The sequence below is a fragment of the Molothrus ater genome, chromosome 21 (assembly GCF_012460135.2).
Source record: "Molothrus ater isolate BHLD 08-10-18 breed brown headed cowbird chromosome 21, BPBGC_Mater_1.1, whole genome shotgun sequence".
In the NCBI taxonomy this organism is placed as follows: Eukaryota; Metazoa; Chordata; class Aves; order Passeriformes; family Icteridae; genus Molothrus; species Molothrus ater.
This window is the reverse complement of record NC_050498.2, coordinates 11,167,887-11,187,037: the sequence shown is the minus strand read 5'-3', so window position 1 is coordinate 11,187,037 and position 19,151 is coordinate 11,167,887. Positions and strand designations below refer to the sequence as shown.

At 48.1% G+C, this 19,151-nt stretch overlaps 2 long non-coding RNA genes across 3 annotated transcripts in view; one reads left to right on the top strand and one right to left on the bottom strand.

Annotated features, from left to right (window-relative positions):
* Positions 1 to 2,053, top strand: part of LOC118694257 (uncharacterized) — a 45,136-nt gene extending 43,083 nt beyond the window's left edge. For both annotated transcript variants that reach the window (XR_004981395.1, XR_004981393.1), the window contains exon 5: positions 455 to 2,053. This is a non-coding gene — a long non-coding RNA (uncharacterized LOC118694257). The remainder of the gene's footprint in view (positions 1 to 454) is intronic.
* LOC118694256 (uncharacterized) lies at positions 418 to 19,102 on the bottom strand. Its single transcript, XR_004981392.1, has 5 exons — positions 19,029 to 19,102; positions 13,277 to 13,480; positions 9,905 to 10,020; positions 6,501 to 6,795; positions 418 to 1,192 (listed from the first exon to the last, which is right to left on the bottom strand). It is a non-coding gene; the product is annotated as an uncharacterized LOC118694256 (long non-coding RNA).
* Between the last annotated feature and the right edge of the window lie 49 nt (positions 19,103 to 19,151).

Genomic DNA, 19,151 nt, shown 5'->3' with positions numbered 1-19,151 from the left:
CTGCCAAAGAGGTGTCCTCCATCCCCTCCTGCCCTTCACAGCCTCTGCAAGCCCCCAGGGGTTCGTGGCCCTGTCTGCAGCCCCTGTGCTGCCGTGGCACCGGCTCTCCTGCGGTGTGGTCCCTGCCACAGCTGGCATCTCTGCTCTGGGCCTCAGCCCTGGAGGAGGTGCGGGCTTGTGGGCAGTCCCCACACAGCTCACATGAGGAGGGATGTCTTCCTCCCACCCAGCACGGTCCTTGCCCCCCGAGACTGCATTCACAAAGGGTGATTAATGCAGTCTTTGGGAGGGCACATTGACTGAGACATCCTATTTACAGAGAGCTTCCTAGTGGTGTCCTCAGGAGAACAGGGAGCCAGACAGCATAGTATGTGTTGTTAGTAATGTAAAAGGACACTGTTATTTGTATTGCATCACTGAACTCCATTATATCTTTTATTCTCCTTGTTTCCAGGACAAATGCAGTTCCCTGTGAAGCCATCACCAATTGGCACCCACTGGCAGGTCACCAGTGCAGGTTTTATGCCACGAAGGAAGCAGGCTGCTCTGAATCCCAGCAGTACCTGGCTTACAGTGCCACTGACTCAGCACGAGCCACCTCCTCAGCTCCCACAGCTGCCCTGGTCCTCCCTGGCCACCCTGGGCACTGCCAGCAAAGCCACCTGAGCTGGCAAGGATGGGAATGCCCAGGGACGGGGCCATTGGCAGGACCTTACCCTCAGGCCAAGGTTTTTTTCCTCTGCCAGTTTTCAGTGGAGCTTTCCCTGCTCGTCCCCTTGCCTGCTTGTTGCTAGAGCTTGTCACAAGCATGGGGGGGGTCTCTGTTGGTCACTTGGTCCCTGTCCCCTCCCAGAGCAGGTCCTGGCTGTGGGGCCATCCCTGGGGCAGGGCTGGGATCACCTCACACGCATTCCCTGCAGGTCTCAGGTCCCTTGGCAGAGCTCTGCAAGCAGCTGCTTCCCTCTCTCTCTGCATTAAGATTAATGTTTGAACAGCAGGCATCCCATCCATCTCTCTGGGAGGCTTCCTCCAAACAAATAGCAGGAGGAGGTGGCATCTATTTGGGAATGACAGGGCTTCAATCTATTTATTCCACAGGTAACTGCTCTCTCCTGAAATGTCAGATTGACTCTTCATCTTCCACGGGCTGGGTGTGAGCTCGTGTGGCGGGTACAGGCCCGCCTCCCTTCATCTGCAAGGAAAAAGAGTCACTGAGATTGATTGCACAATTGAATATGCAGCATGGTAAACAGTTATTTGGAAATTATTGTTTGTGTTTAATTATGACATACAGAAGTTTAACAGTCATAAATTTTTCATTGGAGTTGGAATGCAAATGTAAGCTTTAACATGCATCAAGTAAAGACACAAATCAGCACTTCCCACAGTACATCACAGCTCTGGGGCCATGAGCACACTGCTCTTGGGCATCCCCCTCCTCAGAATGGTGGGCCAGAGCTGTCAGTGAGCTGGAGTGGCTTAGAAACCTGAGATTACTTATTTCTGCTTGGTTTGTTCTCTGCATAAAGTCCTTAAGGCAGAGCAGAGGCTGTAACAGGCAGTCAGGGCTTCCCTGCCCCTTGCACTTTTGGGGTGCAGCCAGGGTGGGGAAGGGCCTGTGGGTGCCACCTCCATCCTGGCAAAATAGGAAAACTTTCTGGTTTCATGAAAGTGTCTTTTCAGCACTTTTGCTGCTGGCAACAATTCTTTCCAACAATTATCAGATTCGTTTTCCCCATCTTTTCTCTCTTTTTATTCCTTTCTTATCTCTTTCTTCTCCTTCCCCCAGCACACGCACACGGACACATGCTGTAGCTCTTGGCAATTGAAGAAAATGAAAAATAGATATGTAGAGGGAAAAAAGTTTAACAGCAAGACAAGATATGCTAGAAAAGAGGGTGGTAATAAAGGAATCTAATTAAAATGGAAAATTTCTGTGGGAAAAGGAAGCAGTGTTGGGGGAGGCAGAGGTAGAACATTGTTTCTATCCAGCCTGCTCTTTTGGGGGAAGGAGCAGCATTTCCCAGCTGATTAAAAACTGGCATGATAATGACAGTTGAGTATTTTTCTGTCTTTGTATTTCTGAAGCAAATCTCTCGTGGGACAAAACACATCACTCAGTGAGTTGCATAATGTTTAATTCTGTATTAGGCAAAGAACAAACTGTGTCTATGTTGTACAGTTCACACGTGAGCAGAAAGGTGAGCTCACGTTTTCTGAGCAGCCACTTGTGCCTCCAGAGACACCAGGTTTGGGGAGGTTTTTAGGGAGAGACAGGAGTCCAGAGGGTCTTGTGACTGTTTCAGGGGTTAGCAAATGGGGTATGGAGATCTCAAAATAGATGTGCAGAGAGGGCTGACCTGTAGCTGAAGGATGTGTTTGAGCAGTGCTGACCTCGTCATCAAAGCTTGAGATGAAATATCTCCCCAGACGAGTTCTGTTTATGATGTTCTCAAGCTATTTTAACAACAATACTGCAGCCAGTGGAGCTGTGATTTACTCCACAATGGCAGAGGTGTCCTCGGTGCCCCTGCAGGGTGGCCACCCTCGGCAGGGGGAGAGCAAGGGTCACAGCGCTGGGGACATGTCCTGCAGCCAGTTAGGACTGAGCTGTGGCAATAAGGGACTCACTTCTTCAGCACAGAGTGGCCCAGACACATCGCAGTGGGGCAGGGGGGTGCTGACAAGGTGGATAAATGGCACTGGGCTGTTCGTATTTCTGCATATTGTGACTGTGTAGCTGTCAAATGTCCCATGGCTAATCTCACTGATTTAGGCATTTCTTTGTTCCTTGACTGATAAGGGTGACAGGGGAATCTGTGGCCCTTGGGACACAATGAATCAGTTCTGGGAAAACAAATTCTCCAAAGAGGAAACTGTCTGTGGGAAGTGGGGTGGGAGTGCTAAACCAGAGATGTGGCAGTGGGAATGGCTTTCCTGGGCTTTGCCTTAAGATTATTCCTTGCTGTCTGTCACTTCTTGGTCCTCTTCCCATGTTCTGGTTTGAAGGACACCTTTGAAATGAGGGATGAGTCATAATGAGAAAATAAACGCGAATTAATCAAAGATGACACTAGAAATTATGCGAAACATAATTTCTTTGGCATAGTGTTCCAACGTGGGGAGGTCTGTGTGTGTGTGTACACAGGCACACAAACATGAGCCATCACCAGTCATCATTACAGTGCTCACCAAAGGCTTTACAAATATGAACACTAACAGCTCCCACACAGAGGTGTGGGTGACCTTCACTTGGGGCTCTGGAGCTGGATTCAGAAGCCATTGGTTTGTTTGCTGTCTGTCAATTCTCCTTTGTGCTTTCAATCATGAGTGGCAGCAGCAGTGACAGCAATTCCGCAGTGAGCAGCAGAGCCTGAGGACCAGGAGGGTGATGGTGAGAGACACCTGGGGTGGGCTGGGTGAAAAGGGGTAAGGGAGGAGTAATGTGGGACTCAGGCTGTATCACTGCAGTGGAAGGGAAATGCTGTTAAAGAATCGGGTGTGGTTCTAAAACCCCAGACTGGGGGTATTTAATCTTGGAATGCAATTACATTCCTGTAAAATCTTTCACTGGCATGATGCTGGCTGTGGAGGTGAGCACCAGAGACCTTCTGCCCACAACTTTGCAGAATTCAGTCAGCTTGTGAGTGAGCAGTGATGCATGAATAACCAAGAGACAATGTGTGTCCTTTCATGAGCGTTCATGCTAGATCTGTCCTGAGAGGAAAGCAGTGTTTGGGTCAAAGGACAGGGCAGCAGGAACCTTAAATCCCACGGGAAATAAAAATGAAAGAAGCACTGAGGCTGAGAACTTCCCCAGTCAGAGGTGGTGTATCACAGTTGTTCTCTGTTATAAACACCACCTGAGCTCTTGCAGGTCCAGTAAAGAGAAAAGTAAAATGAAAACATTGTAATGGGTTAGAAAATGGTAAACGAGACAGCTCCATTCAGCGTCAGTCTGCAATGTGTCAGAACTGGCAAAATGTTTCACTGTGCCAGTTATTAAAAATGAAGAAATTGTGCACAAGGTGAGGTGTGATGATGATTGATTGTGTGCTCGGAGCTCGCCGGGTCAGCCTGAGCCAGGGCATTGCCCACTCAGTGACACGGCAGGAGCCGCAGCCATCGCCACCACGCTCAGAACTGTTTTCACTACTCCGCTAAAATAAATACCTCAGTTCTGCCAAAACGTATTAAAGGTAACATGAGTCACCACTAAGGCAAACGGAAAGAAAATTCCCTTGAAGGAAGTGAGCACAAACATAACTAAAAGCAGTAGATTAAAGATTGAAATATAAACTGCAGATGACAGACAAACTTCAACTTTTTCTTGGTGGTTTTCCAGAGGAAAAGCATTTATTGTGTCTTTTTCATTGTGCACTCTGCCTTCCTCTTGCAGCATCTCACACTGCCCTCACAGCCTGAGCCCTGAGAGCTCTGAGCCTTTATTTACCAAAACTCCATCCCCACGTCCTGCCGGATGTGATTATACCCACACCCCTATAAAATGTGTGTATGTTTCTAGAACAGTTATGCACTTTTTTTTTCTTTTTGTTTGGGTACACATATGCCATACAGCGGGCAGTTAATGGGCTGCCCTCTGCAGTCAGAGAGCTGCAGGGTGAGCACACGTGGGCCTTTGCTGCCAGGGTCACCGGCAGCGGTGGCACTGCCACCTCCTGCCTGTCCCGGCTCGTCTGTGCCACCCTGCCAGAGGAGCCCTGCTGCTGAGTCACTCCTTCCTGGGTAAATATCAGGGTAAAAAGACATGACATTTTCTGGGCCGTTCTTCTGTATTAATAAGATTCCAACTACAGGGTGACCTTTTCACAAAGGATTTGTAAATGCCAAAAACTGCATAAAAATCTCTCTTTCTCAGGCAAACAGAGGCATCATAACTTTGCATTTATTTCTTAAATGGTGTTTTCCTGTCTTTTCCTCTTTGATCATCTCTTTCCCCTGAATGGATGTAGTGACAGCTGTACCTCCAATAACAGCTGTGAAAGGGAATGAGAGAAAATCAGTGATTGAATCACTGCCTGCTCGGGGATCATTCTGCTCAAGAGGCTGGGTGAATGAAAACAAACAGGACAGGGATGATGCCCCAGCAGGGAGGGATCAGCCCCTGCAGGAGAGGGACCGCAGAGCTTGGGCATGGGGGAATGCTGGGTGCCACTCTCAGTTTGTGTAAGGGGAGCTGACACTGTTTCTTGCCACTGAACCGCATTCACACACAGAGAGCAGGAAAATCAGCTCAAACCAACCACACGAGGCTTTTATGTTACATTGCACTTAGGGTATCTGATTTATCAAATAAATGCTGCCTTTGCAGCAGGCTTTACACCCTCTTTGGGTGTATTTCCAAACATAGGAAAATAATAACAGCCAAACAAAAACCCAACAGAACAAAAGGCTTATAACTTTGCCAATGGAAAGCTGAGGCTTCATCCAAGAGCAGGGCACTGGTATACACCACCCCCACCCCCCTGCATTGTGTCACAAGGCCCCAGGGCACGGACCTCGCCTGACCTCTTTGGTCAGACTTTGAGTGAGCTTAGAGTCGCCCTGAAAATCACTGCATTGCCTTAATTATTACATTGTGTAAGGAAACTCTTGCACCTTTTTGTTTCACCTTCATGGTTACCTTTTTCCTTTGTCCTCTTTCTGCATTTCTCATGTCTTTTCATCACTAACTAACATAATTTAATTCTTTCTCCTTTTTGCAAGAGTCCAGAGCCTGCATTTGTCACTGGCAACTGTTCAGCTTTTCCTAAACTGCAGCTTAAAAAGGAAAAATTGAGGCTGGATCTGAGTCAAATGCAAGTTTCATATTTTAATGTTTTATCACCTCAAAATATCATCCTGCTTTTAATTTCCTGAGTGATTCTTGTGCCCAGCTCAGCAAATGCTAATATACTCCCCCTGATTCCCACTCTGGTTCCTCCCAGGTTTTCTCCTTTTCCCTCCCATTTCCATGAGAAGTGTATGATCAAAAGGAGCAACAAACTGTAGGTGGATTCCTAAGGTGTCACCTCAAATATTGAGGGTTGATATGAGAGCAGGAAATATGTCCCCAATTGAATAGGAATATATGCCAGGAAAACATGAAATCAGCAAAAACTTTTCCCTCGTGTACTGGTGAATTACCTGGAAGTCTGCATATCAGTTGCCTGAACTCTAGACCACGTTCTTCAGTCAGGCCAGGACAAACCTTCCCCTGATGACTCCTTCTGTGGTGTTATCCTTAGAACTTTTGCATCAGAGTCCAGATTTCCCTTCAGCAGCACACAGCATTACTTCTTGTTCTGCTGCTCTGACTAATGAGAGTAATTGGTCTCAGTCCTCTTCATAATGTCCCTCTAAGTATTTGTAAAGAGTTATCATGGCTCCCTCCAGTCCTCTTTTCCCTTCACATAAAGATTCTCAATTCATTTTAATTCGTCCTCCCTGACCCTCCCTCCCACTCCCACTTTATGTATCAAATAATGGAACCCAATTACCTTGCAGACATGCCACGTTGGGAGGAGAGAATGGAGGAGGGACGGCAGAGTGCACTGGAAAGGCGCTGGAAAGGCGGCTGAGGGCTCTGCGGTGCCCAGCAGCTTCCCCTGGGTGTGAGCCCCTGCTCAGGCTCAGCAGCTCTGCTTGGGTGGAGGAGCTCTGCAGCACTCCCGTCCCTCTCAGGCGCCGCTACAGCAGCTGCTGGGCACTGCTGGGCGCTCTGTGCCATGCCAGGACATGCAGCGCCAAGGGCTGCAGAAACACAAGCAGACGCCCAGAATCCCCTCCTGCTCTCTGTAACATTAAGATGAGGGTTAATTTGGATTAGCAAAATGGAAATGTCAAGCTTCATTTATATTCTGGCACCCAGTGTTAATTACCTTTCCCTTTTTTTAGTAACCATTCTTGTGTTCTGTTTCCTCACTTAAAACTGATAATAAGCTGTCCATCTATGTAACCACTCTGCTGACACAAATCATGATGGATATGGAAAGAAATAAAATGAAAATCTAATGAGACATTGCTCAGAATGAGACAAAAAAATTGAACCATGTTCTTTAATCATCAATGTGCAAAGCCAACCAGAATGAATTTGTTTCAAGGAGGCCTCATTTCTATTTAAATGTAAATACACGGAAATGTTTTAAGAACCACAGAAAACTATGGATTTTGAACAAAAGGCTAAGTATTAGCCTTGTAATCCTGGCCAAAAAAAGCCCCACACCAACCAACAAACAAATTCAATGCCCTGGTGCTGTGCAAAGAGGCCAATGGCTTCTCTTGCTTAGATTTCCCAGAGGGTAAAGCAAAACTCCTTGGACATAAGGTCACTGAAAACTTTAATCACTCATTTGCTCTGCAGGACAAAGACTCATCAAATTGCCAGCATCATCATAAATACTGGTAGAAAAAGCCTAACTCTGACCTGATGCTCTTATAAATAAGAACATCATTGCATAAAGTCAATAAGAGGTCACGAGCATTTTGAAAGGTTCAGTCCTCTAATCTTCCTCCTTCCTTCCCCCTCCCTGTTATCTCTCTTCCCCCATTTGTGTTTGAAGCTGCATTTCCAATCACATCCAGTGCAGAGTGAGATACACTGCCTGGCTACACTGCACTGCCGTGGTCCAGGTGTTTCAGAGCATATTCTAAACACTGTGATCCTGAAGGAAGCCCTGTAAGAGTTAGTAAATTTAAAGTAATAAAGCAAATCTTTGAGAACGAAGGGGGTCTTTGTTTACCTTCTAAACAGAGGTTTCAGAAGATACTCAGACCTCATCTCTCTTCTTTGGGCATAAAGAAATTTAAAAAATTAAAAACTCATTAAGAAAAGGAAACCAGACTCCCAGTCCTGTGCTCAGAAAATAAGGCTTAAATAAGCATCAGATGTTGTGGAAACCCACAGTGAGATATTGTGTAAGTGGTGTGAGGAGGGTGAGACTGGATGTCTGTTCCTTATGCTTGCTGCAATGGGAAGGGGTGCCCCTGAAGTCCCCAGGCACTGTGTAATTAAATGGTGAGATGTGTGACAGCCAGAAGGATAAATGGGTTCAAAAAGAGATTTAATTAATTCAGAGGAGAAACCTATCTGTGGCTATTAAGGCCCTTGTTCCCAACACAACTCGTGGCTCAGGAAGTCTGTAATCTGCTAATTACTAGAAATGGAGAGAAATTATTTGTAGGCACAGATCTGGCCAGTTTCTGCTGGAGACAGGGCGCTGGCTGGGCGGTTTTAGGTGCTCCAGGCTAACAGGACTTTTGCTTGGGCCGGGTAAAATCTCCTCCCCAGAGCCTCGTGGTGCCCTCCCCGTCCCTGCTCCCCCAGGCTCTGAGCCTGTCCTGCCTCAGCCCTGCCCCTGCAGATCCCGTGGCACACCCAGCTGGGCTCCAGAAGATCCCAGCATTATTTTGGGTTTCCATTTCATCTGCCCTTTAGGCTTTTGAGGGATTGTTTTTCCCTTTGTGTTTCTTCAATTATTTGGATGATATTTTATCACTGCAGTCAAGTAATTGCACTGGCACGATATGAACATTAACATTTGCAGTGTGAGTTGAGAAAAAAACACCATCTTTAAGCCTCCACAGCAAAAATGCTCCTCAGCAACAAATGAAGGTGCCACAGCCCAAGCTTGCCTGCAGCAGAAATCCCTGCTTCTCCTCCAGGACTTTGAACTTGAACACCTCCACCACCAATACCACTAACAAACAGCAAAGTCAAACACTTTTTTCTCAACAGACACCCAGTCCTTGTGATTTCAGATGTGATTTTGTTTCCTGATTTTATCTGCATGAGCAGTTTGAATGGTTTTATCATTTGCCTGTGCTTCCATTTTATCACATCTGCCTCCCATCTGTTATTTTTATGGTTTGCATTCCCATTCTCCTCTCCTAATGCCAGCAGCTTGACTGTAAAGCTGGTGGCACATCCTAGAAACTTATCACCTCTCTCAAAAAAACATGTCTTGTGCAGGATGGCACGAGAACCACTTGGAGAAGGATGGGTGGATCTGTCATTGATTTTCTTTAGCAAGAGCCCACAAAACCACTGTACTTGGTGCAGGTGCATGTTCTCTTCTCACAGCACCTTGCAAAAGTCCCACTGAATGAACAGAAACCAAATGTAAACAAAACCTTAGTGATTCAGGGGTGTTTATCTGTTATATCCCACTGCACTGGGAGCAAAACAGGAACAGAGTGAGCACTCCAGGGCTCCAAGCTCTTCCCCAAGGCTTATCCCAAAAGACAGGGATGTTCCATGAGCTGCCCTGGGCTACAGAAGGGAGGGGGGAATTAAAAACCAGCCTCTGGACCCCCAGGCTGAGCAGTTCCCTGTCACACTCAGAAGATAAATAAGTAATTTGGTCACTGTATCATGACAGCAATCCTCCTCCTGAGCATTGCAGTGCATCCCTGGGCAGGGATCCTGCCACAAAACATCTTTGAATCAAAGTCAGTTCATGGCAGCTCTCGCAGCCCTGGCTCTGGTCTGCAGAGCCCACAGAAGAAATGTGAAAGGGGCTGCAGGACTTGTGCATTGATGCCAGCTTGGCATCAGGTGGAAGAGCCATAACATGCAAAATAAATACAGAATTTCCCTAATGTTGTCTCCAATACTCAATGCTCAACCTCCTATAAACAACAGATGAGTCCTGCACGCGCCACAGGTTTGAGCCAGTTAAAATTTTCACTTATTTGTGGCAACACAGACTTCTTCTCCTTCTTTTATAATTTTCCAAGCACATGTATAATTGGCTCTGGCCTGCTACCAAGAGGTTTATTAGAGCGGCAAGGGATGAAACTAATGATTGTTAAGAAGATCTAATCCAAGGATACTGAGTTGTTGATTACACATTTATGGCTGCTAACCAGCAGCTCTCGAATAAGGGCCTGTGGATTTGTTTACCTTGCCAAGGCACCAAGATGTAGCCAGTCACTAAAATTCAGAGGTTGAGGCAGAAATCAACACAGAGCTGCTGAACACCCTCCTGTGCAGCTGGGACAGACTAATTGCTGATGAACCTATGAGTCCAATAAAAATGTGCATAATTTAAATTATATTAAAACCATAAGCTGCTAAAACATCAATATTTAAACACCATCCCACCATCCCCTGCAGTGTCACCAGGGATCTTACAGGAAGAACAGATATTGCTGAACATTAAAGCGACAAAGGCGAAAGAATTGCCTGAAATATTTCTTTCAGCAAATTTCTGACATGGATTTGAATAAAAGTGTCTCACGGAAAAATTTGGCCCCTGGTGTTCTTCCTCCTGGTGCTAAGAACAGGTGCTGCAGCTGCAGCTGTAGGAGGAGGTTCACTGAGGGCTGACCCTTCCACAGCAAGGTCCATTCCCATCCTGGCACTGCTCAATCCAGAGCTCACCTGCTGAGAATAATGCATTTATCACCACGATTCTACCCATCCGTGCTCTACAAGGTGTGCGCGTGGCAAACCTCCATCATTTTCTCAGACACTCTGGGATACATACCATGAAATTTAACAAGGTGTGTCCTTTACAGGGCTGTAACATCGCAGCTGTGTGCACTAATTAGATAACACTCATTATTGTTCGTTCAATTTGCATTTGCAGAGGCGGTGCCAGCCTGGCTGCCGGCCCTGATTGATTGCTCCCACTTTGCATTCATTAGGAAGGTGGCCTCAGCACAGTGGTTTTACAGCGTGTTTGCTACCACTTAACTGGATGTGCCAGTCAAATGCCTTGAACTGTGGCTCTTGATTAACAATATTTTGCAAATGCAGTGCAGGCTGCTTGAGCAACCTGACAGGCAGGGGTGGGGCTGGGAGAGCACTGCTCCCACTCGCTGCAGAGCCCTCACCTTCCTGCAGAAACACCACTGTGACACAAGGGCTGGTGGCAGCTCACCTGTACATCAGGGCCACCAGTGTCCACTGCCCATCTCCTCCACTCAGACGGGACTGACAGAAACAAATGGGCCTGCCAGAGGGTTTGGCTTTGTCAGACAATACTGAGCCCATGAAACTGGGGCTCGTGCAGGTCTCAGTGACCTCTGAGCTTTCTCCTTCACGTTCCCTCACAGCTGCAGAGCAGGGTTTTCTCTGGTCCATCCCATCTCCCCCTCCACTCCAGGCATCACCTCGGGGATCAGTGGAGCCAGGGACTCATCTCTTGCCTGGGTTTCTGTAGCACAAAGAACAGCCTGGAAGCACCCATTGCCCCAGCCCAGGGAGCTCCAGACCCTCTGGTCCTAGAGCCCCCGCCCTCCTGTCCTCCCCAGCTCAGCCCCTTGCCACCAGTCACTCAGACTGCCAAAAGGAGGATGCTGGGCTTGCAGGGAGCCTCCTCTCAGCACATCCATGACATGGGACAGCTGCTTCCCTGCCAGAGCAAGGGCACGACATGGCAAGGTGATGCCATTGAGTGCTGGACTGATTTTGGGGGATTTTTCCTCAGGCTCAGTGTTGCTAGGCTGCTGACACAAAGCAGCTCCACAGCCAGCGTGTTCAGCAGATGAACTGTCACTCCAGCTCCTTCCAGGGTGAAACACTGTCACTTTTCCCTTTTGCATATGCAGCACGCACTGGGGAGTTCAGGTCTGTGCACAACAGATTTATTCATCAGTAATCGTTTCATTTCTGCAAAGGAAATATGTTCCACTGCTCCTGCAGCTGACAGGCTCTGGCATCAGTTGGAGGCTGAGGATCCAAAAGGAGGCAGAATATGTTTATGGGATGAACCACAGCTGTTTGCAGTATTCCCCTGCCCTAGCAATTATTTTAATAGAAAGAATTCCTGGAGGGTTATTTGGCTTCACACGGTGCACGTCATGTTCACAGTCACTAGTTCAGGTATCAGGCGAGAGAACCTCTGAAGACAGTTCTGCTCCTGTAAAGCATTTTTTAAAAAAGGCAGCAGGTTGAATGCTGCAGCCTGCTCACACACCAGAAAATACTTGCTCCCATGGGTGGCACAAGAAATGATAGGAAAACTGGTACATTTACATAATCTGCATTATCATAAAGTTGTTTATCAGCATGGCTGAGCTGCCCAGCACTCCCAGGGTATGAGAAGAAATGCTGCCCAATGCAGCCAATGCTGTCTAACCTAGAGACACAGAAAAGGTGAGCAAGACACATTTCTGCAGAAAACATGAATCCTCTGGCTCCACACATTTTTCCTTGAGGGAGAAGAGGTGGGACCTCCCCAGCCTGTTCATGGTGCAGTGGTTTCCATGGGTGCCTGTTCTGCCCCGTGGAGCAGTTCCTGCAGGAGAAGTCATCTCTGGCCAGGCTGGCTGCAGGAGTACAAAAGGGAGTACCTGCTCCAGTGCTGTATTTCCACCATAAACTGGAGTCCATTTAAAATTCAGCAGCATCGTGTGAATGTGTTACTGCTTTGCCTCAGAAATAATCAGTCAAGACAGTCCTCAGACACTGCTGCTCATTAAATAAAACACCCGGAGTCCTCCCTGAAGGGGAAGGTTCCTCAGGGACTGGCAATATTTTAGCCTGCTTGCCATCTGAGGGCTTTAAAATACTTCAGAAGCATTAATTAAGTCTCAGGACGTGCCTGTGAGATGGAAGATTAGCATTTACTCAGCAGTGAGCAGCACTGGGGCTGCAGGCTGGGGATGCTCCGGGACTGTGGAAGTTTGGATGCGGTGCTGTGAATCCCAGAGCATTCCTGGTGCCAGCACAAGGGAGAGTTCCCAAGAGCTCCTGCCCTGGCCCACTCTGGGGAGGAAGGGGAGTTCCCAGGTGGGGATGCTCTGCTCCCGCAGCTCCTGTGCCAGCTCGGGGCCCTGCCAGCCTGGCAGCACCCGCGCCCTTCGCTGAGAGCATCTCACACAGACACTGGCATTTGCTTCAGGTGGCTTAATGAGAAAGTAAATAAATCCCTTCCTGGGTTTTTATGTTCAAACCAGCTGTCCAGAACATGAGATATCTGAATTCTATACAGCTTTAGAATGTTAGACTCTGTTTTCTCTCTGAAAATGCCCATTTTTCAGTGCACAGGAGAGCTCTAGCTGTTCATCCCACCAACAGGACTTTAGTCACACACTTATGAATGTACAAGTGGAAGCTAAATGCTTTAATAGTTCTGTGGAAATAGATATAAGAGAGGAAAGCACGAATAAATAAAATCTGCCAAGTGCTGCTTCAGAAAGTTGTCCAGAAAAAAAAAAAAAAAAAAGAAAGAAAAACTGAACAAATATCCTGTAACTCAAAGGAGAAACAGGTAAGGGTTTGTGTCACCAAACAGTGCTGTTCACATACAGAAATGCCATTTCTTACCTGGAGATTTAGATGAGAAGCTCAGTGATTTTTATCAGTGCTTTTAGTTTCTCTGCAGAGAATATGAGCACACTGCTACTGGCAGAACATCCATAATGGGGGAGGTAAACACTTCCAAAGCGTTAATTCTCTCAGCATTGTGAGATCCAACATGTGCATCATCACTGTACGTCAGCGAGGGATAATGTGAGCAGGCACCACGGTCTAAAATACAACCATGCAATCTGCTTCTGAGAGAGGTTTCCATGTGGGAACAGACAATGTTTCAGCAGTTTCCCATAACAACACCACGGCCCAACACAGCTCCTGGCTGCTGGCATCTGCCTTTGTCACAAACAGCTTTGCAATAAATGCCCCTGGTGTGGATGAGCACAGCCCTATGGGCCAAGCACTCAGTAGCCATGGGAAGGGAAAAGGCAAAGGCAAATGGGAAAATCAAAGTCATTGAACTACCACAAACCATGCAAACTCACCCTGAGCAGCACTGGAGGCAGCTTTCCCTGACTTCCCAGGGCAGACCTGCGCTCTGGATGTCCCAATCATTTAGGCCTTCTGAATACTTAATTCCCCCTTTAATTGCTTCAGTCCCTTACTGCATTTCCTTCATCCCAGAAGGAGGTTAAAGAAGGCAAAATTATCCCCTGGACCATCCTCTGGACACAGAACCTAGGCTTCTGTTTGGGCTCATGCTGTGATCTCTGACTCTCTAACAAGAGCTGTTAAAGAAGAGATTGAGCAATCTGTGTCTCTATCTGCCTTCCATTATGTTTATCCAGGACACTACTAGATCTGGACAAATGATTATGCACAAATATTTCTTAGATTGTTTTTTTAGTCCTGACCATTTTCTCACTTCTTTTACATGGGGTTTTCACTTCTGTGACTTTATTCTAGCAGCTCTGTTTAGTATCAAAGTATTCACTGAAGCAGCAAATTATACATGATTATTGGAGATTACTCACTGAGAGTGAAGTGATAAATGAATAATTAATTCTCATTATTAGCACTGTCTCCCTGTTGCCTGAGGCCTCTGTGAAATCAGGACCCCATTGCTTTAGGGACTGTGCTAGCAAATAGGGACAGGCAGTTCCTGTTCCCAAAGGGCTCAGCCTGGAGCGGTGGCACAGCTCAGGGGAAGGGTGGAGAGCTGGGCTGGGCTGGGGCAGCCTTCCAAAGTGGGCTCTGCACTGAAGAAATGCCCAGAGGTTCCCCCATTTCTCTGTGTGGTGGGTTGAAGGATGCTGCCCCTCCACTGCTGAGCTCATCACCCCTCACTCACAAGCACCAGGGACAGCTCTTGATGCCCTCTCACTCACCAGCACCTCTCACAGCACCACTGATTTTTCTGTGACCTCGTTATTTCTTTGGCCTGTTTTGCTCTTTGGCTTGGAGGGTTTTTGAGCCTCAGCTCCACCTTCTAAGTCAGGAAGGTGAAACAGGTGCAGAAGCTGCTAGGGAGAAGGCAGGAGGAGCAAAAACCCCACGGGGGAAGAGTTTCCTCCCTCTGCCAGCTGCCGTCTGCAGACAGTGACCAGTATGGTGTGTGACTGTGGAATCCCCCAGAGCACACACAAATAAAACAGGGAGCAGGCTGTAAAATATGTTGGAGCTGGAAAATGAATGATCTCTGACAACTATTTAAAAGCAATCCAGTAATGTGAACAATCAGAAATGAAGAAAAATCAATACACTTTTCATGGCACTGAAATGGAAAATAAGTGGGATTTTACTCTGGTAAAATCCATGCAAACAAAACCCAACAAATTAATTCTACTTGTCAATGAATGTGGTCATGTCTTCAGCAGCTGCAGCACCTCCCAGAGTGCTGTCTTCAGCCCCAGCACTGTGCAAGTGATGTAGCAGAAATCCCCACTGGACTCAGTGGTACATGACAGAGAATTACGAACCATTGTGTGTTATTCCCAACACATTCAATTTGTTTAACAAATAATTCCTCTAGGAAGACTTCAGGGAAAGCAAACAGACAACAGAGCACAGCAGGCACAGCCCAGTCCCTGCTCCTGCACACGAAATTCAGACAAAGCACCAGAGTAAAGCAAAGCATCACCGTCCCTGTCAGACATTAGAGGCACGACTAGAGTGGCCAAAGTGGCCGTTTCTACACTCCAAATTGCAGCCAGGTTCTGACCTCAGGTAGCAGAGGGGAATGGCCTTGAGGGTACAGGGAGAAGCTCCTGTAGCAGTCAGGAGGTGTGGGGGCCCCTCCCAGAAAGAGCTTGATGGGAACTGGGAGAGGGAAGGATCCAAGGGAGATGGATCAGTGCGTGGAGTGAGCTCCACAGAGCCACACAATTTCTCTTGCAGGTCTCAGTGCCAGGCATGCACAGAGGCAGATCTATCAGTTTTCCTTTCAAAACTTTCCTCTCCTACTGGACACAAGAAATAGAGCCAGAAACAGCACGGAAATTCAAGACCATGGCACCGGCTGTAAGAGAACTGCCAGATGTGCAGCTTCTGAGCCTTGGCCAGACCTGTGTTTGGCACTATAAAGCTCACAGCTATTCAGCAGCCTTCCCTCTGCACCCCAGCAGCAAATGTTGTGGCTGACTCCACCTAAGGTGGGACTTGAGGTAACACAGGAAGAACTAGCAGGCCTAACTAATTTCTTCTCGTTGGGACCACCATTCTTTAAGCTCGTTGCATTTGGCAAAGTTGTAAAGGAAACATTAGTAGCACTATGAACACAAACGTGCCTTTTGCAGCTGAGCCTCTCCCGGCAGCAGCTGCTCCATCCCTGAGCAGGAGCTGCTGTGAGACGTGAATTTGAGCTCTCCTGCAGCGCCTCCAACATTGCAAAGAAAGAAACGTTTTTCCCATTTAGTCAGCGTGAAGCTCTAAGCTCCTACGAGTACAGTTATTTATCCCCAGGTTACCTCCAGAGCCGGCGCCCCGCGGTCCGGGCGGAGCTGACACAGCCCCGGCCCCGGGTCCCTCCAGCCCCTGGCGCGGCTCCTGCCCATGGGGAGCTGGGGTGGGCTGGGAGAGCCGGGATGGGCTGGAGCAGCCCTTCATCCTGCCCATGGCGAGCTGGGATGGGCTGGAGCAGCCCTTCATCCTGCCCATGGGGAGCTGGGATGGGCTGGGATGGGCTGGAAGGGCCCTTCATCCTGCCCATGGGGAGCTGGGATGGGCTGGGAGGGCTGGGATGGGCTGGGAGGGCCCTTCATCCTGCCCATGGCGAGCTGGGATGGGCTGGGAGGGCTGGGATGGGCTGGGAGAGGCCTTCATCCTGCCCATGGCGAGCTGGGATGGGCTGGAGCAGCCCTTCATCCTGCCCATGGGGAGCTGGGATGGGCTGGAGCAGCCCTTCATCCTGCCCATGGGGAGCTGGGATGGGATGGGCTGGAGCAGCCCTTCATCCTGCCCATGGGGAGCTGGGATGGGCTGGGAGGGCCCTTCATCCTGCCCATGGCGAGCTGGGATGGGCTGGAGCAGCCCTTCATCCTGCCCATGGCGAGCTGGGCCCTTCACTGGAGAGGGGACAGCGCTGCTCAGCTCTCGGTCTCAGGGACGTCTCTCGCCATCCTGGGCGTTCGGGCTCTGACAATTCCCATCAGAGCCCAGCTCATCTGTGGGGCTCAGACATTCCAAATGTGTTCTGTGGTAGCTGCGCTGGTCACCTGGGAATTAACCCTCAGCAGGAGGAGGACCGGACCCCACTCCTGAGAGGGGGAGCACTTGGGCTCCCAGCTGCTCTGGCAGGTGCTACCCAGACACGAGCCTGTTGGCAGAGTCAAGCAGATGATGACATCTCATTCCTGTATTTCCAGTGCCACCTTCTGTACAGAAGGGGAAACTCTGAGTTCAGCAGCTCCGAGGAATGAAACTGGAAAATTCTTCCCCCACCCACGTGGAAAAACTCAGTCACTATTGAAATTAAACACTGAAGGATTTACATTTTCAGTAGCTCAACAGCACACTGAGTTGTGTGCTAGAGACACCCACAGGTGCCAAAACCTTCTAATTTTACAAAGAAAGTACATCAGCCTCACTTTGTGTTTGTCATAAATTTGTGCAGTTTCTGGGATGGGATGTAATGGGTGAGAGAAATAAACATCCACTATTATAAAAAAAGTAAAGCATAAGTCTGGCTATAAATATCAAAACCACATGCCAAATAAATTCATGGGGCCATGATTAAAGTATGTGATCAGGAATAGTTGTTTTTCTTTCCTTTGTCATCCTGAGCCCTTCCCAGAGGTTTTCAGCCCGGGATTGCTGTGGGGCTGCAGTGTCCTGGCTGTGCCATGGAACACAGCCCTTATCTTTGGGGACCACCCTGCATCCAGCCACACAGAGGCCTGCAGGAAGCATCCAGCTTTTTTATATGGTATCAAGAGTTTGCAAGCATTAAAAAAAAAACCCAAAACAAAAACAAGTTGGATTTTCTTGTCCCTAATTTCAATTTCAAATATTAAGAACAAACCTGGTTTTTATCAGTTGGTGCCTTGCTTGGTTGAGCCGCCCAGAGCCATTGTCCAAGCTGGATCCAGAGCAGCAGCTCAAGGCCAGACTGGATCAGGCTTTGAGCACCTGAGCCTCATGGATCTCCCTGCCCTTATCAGGGGTGAGTAGGTGATCTTTAAACTTCCCTCCTACCCCTAAGCATTCTGTGATTTCATTCGTCTTTCTACTTGCCTACAGTGCCTAGAAAATTACTTGATTGCTTGGCTAATTACATTCAGGAGGTTTTCCACTAAGCACTATTCAGCATGATTATCTGGTACCTCCAGACTTTCATTAAAGAGACGGACAAGGTCTTATCATCTTTCCTAATAGCTGCCCCATGCTGCCCTGCCAGATCTGATAAGCTCTCAAGATTATTTGGAACAGCCTTAGAACATCCAACCACTTTTAAATGGGGTCAGTGTCTTCATGTCTGCAGATGCTCCTGTCCCTGAGGGATCCAACCCCTCCCCTGTGACCAGGACAGGCCGTCTGTGGCACCGTGAGCATCCCTAGGACACAGAGAAGGTGCTCAGGCAGTGAAATCCTCCTGCCGTGACTCTGCACCTCTGGCAGGGCCGCCCTGGGCAGCACCACCGCGTCCCCAGCCCTGGCTCTGGGCACAGCTGCCATTTGCTGCCAGAATCACTCGGGGACGCTGCTCTGAAGGCTGTGCGGAGCTGGAACCGAGTGAATGAAACACTACACACAAACTCCTCTGAAACCTGGATTTAGGTTCTTGTTTCCACAACACTTGCAGTTTGTTTAAAAGCAAGTGAAGCAATTCTGGCTGAGCAGCCTGTTTTGAGCTTGTTTTCCAGTTGTCTGCTGTATTTGAGTCTCCCTCCCACCAAACTTAGGAGTTCAAATTCTATGGGAAACTTTCCAAATTCTGGCTGGAATACTCAGCCATTAATTCCCAACTTACCCATCTGCCAGGTCTAGAAAACATTTCTTTAAATCCTTAAAAACATATGTCTAAACTGCTTGTTTATCTGTCAACATTGTCTCACACTATTTAACTTTAAAGCTTAACTTATTAAACTTCTCAAGGCTGACCCTGCTCTCAAGGGGAGGAGCTGTCAGTGGTTTTGCACCATGTAAGAGCTGCCTGTGGCACCAGACAGGCTTTGTGCCCACTGACCATGCACCAAGCTGCTCAGGTTCTCCCACAACAGCCTTTTCCCTGTTAAAATCCCTGTTAAAATATATTTAAAAAAAAAAAATTATTTGAAAGGAGGCTGAGGAGCTGGAGAGAGAAAATGCAATTTCCTTGTTAGCTTACCTGGCCTGCCCAGAGGCCTGATGCCCTGAGGGGAGCTCGGCTGGCACAGAATTGTTGCTGGCTGCTGACAGGACCCGGTTTGTATGGAGCTTTATGGGACACTAATCTCAGTTCAGACAGGAC